Raw genomic sequence first — 5,000 nt, 5'->3', positions numbered from 1 at the left:
TCCTATCACACCCACCCCATCCCTTACACCCAATACCACATACCCTACCTCTACCCCCTCCCTTGGTTTCCCCAGTCTCGCCTCCCCCACATCCCACCACCACCACACCACACCACACACCACCTTACCACATCACATCACATCACCATGCACACACTAGCACTGACCACTTCCCAGCACCCACATCATCATCCACACATGCACACACACACACGTCACAGCCCTCTTCCACACGCACATACATGCTCTGTTATGCGCACGCACGTGCACCTTCGTTTTGGGATCACTACTACTTTATTATCTCCCCTTACTTTCTAGCTCTCCTGTGTGACCATTTGTCAGGCATTCGCTATGATAGCTCGCTAGCCACTACACATTCTTTATTTTCTCTCCCTGTTTCTTTCTGTGGAAGAGCATAGACTCGAAACGTTAATGACCTTTTCACTTCCCGAACGTTACACTAATACATCTGTTTGTTGTCTATACCACATGTCTTCGTCTTTTGGTTTTTATGAATTCTCCCGACATACATACATACATACATACATACATACATACATACATACATACATGCATATATGCATACATGCATACATACATACATACATGCATACATACATACATACATGCATGCATGCATACATCCATACATACATACATACATGCATGCATGCATGAATGCATACATACATACATACAAATATACATACATACATAAATACATGCATGCATACATACATACAAACTTACATACATACATACATACATACATACAAACATACATACATACATACATACATACATACATACATACATGCATACATACATACATACATACAAACATACATAGATACATACATACAAACATAAATACATGCATGCATACATACATACAAACTTACATACATACATACAAACATACATACATACATACATACATACAAACATACATACATACATACAAACTTACATACATACATACAAACATACATACATACATACATACATGCATACATACATACATACATACATACATACATACAAACATACGATACATACTACATACATACATAATTACCAGCATGCATACATACATACAAACTTACATACATACATACAAACATACATACATACATACATACATACAAACATACATACATACATACATACAAACATACATACATACATACATACATACATACATACATGCATACATACATACATACAAACATACATAGATACATACATACAAACATACATACATACATACATACATACATACATACATACATATATGCATACATACATGCATACATACATGGGTTCTTGGGGTAGAGAACATAAATATTTAATTCATACACTACAAATGACAACGATATCTGTGACTATAAATATCTGCTAAACTTTCATAAGATTTAAAGGATGATGAACGAAACAAAAAACTGCTCTCTACAATCTTGCCTCTAAGCAAGTGGCCGGTCAAGATTTATTCTAAATTAGAAAGAGAAAGAGAACATACAAATGCATACACTCACATACACACACGCACACATCTCAACAGCATGTTGGCTGAGGATGTTGGTTGGGCCCGAGCTGTCATCAATATGGCAGCAACATGCAGTGTAGTGTTTATAGCGATATTGATTCATTCGTTTGGTACCACACATGACAGGATGGAAAGTTATCTTGGGTTTTGCAGCTCAGGCTACAAGACCCTGCACTTGTTTGTGAGGCCACTAGACCTAGGGAGGTATATCTGAATTGTCAACTGCTAGTGATCTGAAGTTCATTAACAGGGCTTACCTGTGGTGAAAACAATAAGATAATTTATTTTTCCTGTTGATGGATACTGCAGGCACGCAGAGATATGGCTGGAAATTGCGAGTTCTAGATGAGTAAGAAGGGATCCTGCTAATGATGCTCCATTTTAATGTTGGGAAAGTCGTTCAGATAGTCTTGCAGTCTCTAGTTGAAGCGTAACAGAGAGTTGAGATTTTCCTTTTCTCTGCACCTGAAGCAGTGCATATATTGTATATACCTTTCTTTAAAAACCATTGATTTTCATGCTCGTGTTGTGCTTCAGATGGTGAGAGGATTTGTCTATAAACTACAGCACACCACCAACAAGCAAACAAAACACCAGTAACTAGCAAACAGATCACCACCAACAAGCAACAAAAACCCCTCCTATTGTGTGCTTCAGATGGTGAGAGGATTTGTCTATAAACTACAGCACACCACCAACAAGCAAACAAAACACCAGTAACTAGCAAACAGATCACCACCAACAAGCAACAAAAACCCCTCCTATTGATACGTACAAATATAAATGAACACACATAAATACACATATCTGTGCGTGTGTTCATAAATGTGTGGTTGAATGTATTATTGAAACTAGTCCAGTTTATAAGAACGCAGTAGAACATTAACTAAATTGTCAAAATCTGTTATGATTAATTTTAAACCAAGTTGTCCAGACTACAACTGTAGGCGTTCCAGACACGACTGTGAAACGGTGGAATAAAGAAAGGTCAAAGATAGAACACTGAAACAATGTACGCAGGAAAAGAAAGTAAGAGAAAAGAACGGATATGCTAGTGGTAGCAAGGTGAAGAATACCTGCTAATGTAAATCAGCCGAAAGTATACAGGATAACATCAATAAATAATCTGATCCAATCTTCTTTCATTTGTTTGGAATATGTCCCAGTGTATTCATATTTTATATCACTTTCACAATAGACAGGAGAAACAGGCGAAGTCAGACATAGGTTGAACACTTCAAAGTGGAGAAGATATTTTATTTGATGCTGTAAGAGGCAGTGGAATTACTGACAGTTGTTAATATCTAACTATGCAAAAGCGGTGAGCTGGTAGAATCGTTAGAGCGCCGCAAAAAAGGCTTGTGGTATTTCTTCTGGCTCTTTGCATTCTGATTTCAAATCTCGCCGATGCCAACTTTGTCTTTTATCCTTTCAAGTTCCATAAAATAAAGTACCTGTCAAGTACTGGGACGATGGCATTGACTAAACCCTCCCCTCAAATTTTCTGTACCTAAATCACTAACTGTTGTTCAGTCCTGGTCCTGCAATGGTCGAGCAGACCATTGATCAAAAGGCGTTCTAGCTATGATCAATCATCTTTTATTCAAACAGTAAGTCTAAGGCTACATTGTCCAATGCATCCTATATTTCTATGGTATACTGTGGTATTTATTAGCTTTGAAAAACTTTGTGTCTGACATATGTCGACAGAAAAAGATCACGAGTTTAAAATTCTCAATACACACAGTGTTGTGTCACTAGAGAAGATTAATACTCTTGTGTCCTTTAGTCAATAACTGAAAATAACTATTATTACTCACTTGTCTAATCAGAAGTGTAACTAATGAGTCAAAATTTATTATTACAGTCATTTTTTATGTCATACATTTGAGAACAATAATGCCGTTAGCTATTGTTTCCAAGATACCAATCAATGGCTCACTATATTTCTGATGGAAAAATGTCAAAATTGACAGATAAAAACAATCCTTTTTAACAACATAGTACATGCTACTGGCCACTTTTCTCTTTGTTTAAATTATGCAGATTACCTAGACTATAAATATGTTCAACTGCTTTTGCATACGTCTAAGCCCTTGGGTGGCTGGAGATAAGTTAGAATGATTGCGTGCTGATGAAGCATATTGAGGCAGAAACACGTGTATATAACTATCCCCTCATTTTCAGACAATAAAATTGTCCTTTTCTTTAAAAGCACGTCAACTATGGAGAATTCTTGAAGATTATCTCTTTTCATATGGAAGTCGTCTTAATTGTCATTTGGTAAATAAAAAAAACTGAGGTAATTTTAATAAATCAATTACTTATATTGTGTGGCATTCATTTCATATTCCTATATTTGTTCTTCTCTCTCTCTCTCTCTGTATATATATATCTAATATATATATATATATATATATATTATATATATATATATATATATATATATATATATATATTATATATATATATATATATATATTGTATATACACACAAGACACACACACATACATACATACTTACATATACACATACATACATACATACATACATACATACATACATACATACATACATACATACATACATACATACATACATATATATATATATATATATATTTATATACATACATACATGCACCCCCGTGGGCTATCATCTTAACGTTGGTGGGTGTGTTTGCGTGCTTCGATAACTTGAAGAGCTATGCCGTCATGAGTCTTGTACTCCTGGTAGGGTAACTTAAGGCAGTAAGGTCGACGGGTAGAAGTCAGACACAGAATAGTCCACTGGTTCTCCAGGTTAGTGGGGTTGAGCAATGGGCTAATAACCAATTCTCGTAAAAAAAAAAGCACTTATTAACAGAAACCAGAAGCGATCAAAGAGAAAGTTCATACCGTACGAAACCAGGCTTTGAAAATGAGACTTAACAAGTACCAGATGGCGATAGCATCAGATTCTTGTATGACCAGAGCATAATGACATTGTTGGGCCAAAGCCGCAAGGAAACCCAGTGATCGAAATAGTCACTTGCAAAACCAAAATAAATTTTAAATCATATGTATATGCATATGATTTAAATTGGAATGTCAGAACAATGTACGTGATCGGGAAAACTGCTCAAGTTGTTAAAGTCATGAAAACATACAACAATGTTCTAGGAATTAGTGAGTGTAGATGGACTGGTTTTGGTAAAAATGAAGCTTAGCACAGGGGAAACTCTCATCTATTCTGACAGAGAAGACGAGATACACCGCAGTGGAGTAGCTTTTATGATGTCCAAAGCTGCTGAATCGGCACTCATGGAATAGAAACCCGTGAATGAGAGAATCATCACAGTCAGATTTTATTCCAAATTCATTAAACTAACAGTCATCCACGTGTATGCACCTACAACGGATGCAGAGGATGAGGTAAAAGACACATTCTATAACAGCTGCAGACTGTAGTCGA

This window comes from Octopus sinensis, linkage group LG1 (genome assembly GCF_006345805.1).
Source record: "Octopus sinensis linkage group LG1, ASM634580v1, whole genome shotgun sequence".
NCBI classification, from domain to species: Eukaryota; Metazoa; Mollusca; class Cephalopoda; order Octopoda; family Octopodidae; genus Octopus; species Octopus sinensis.
This window is presented reverse-complemented; position numbering follows the sequence as displayed.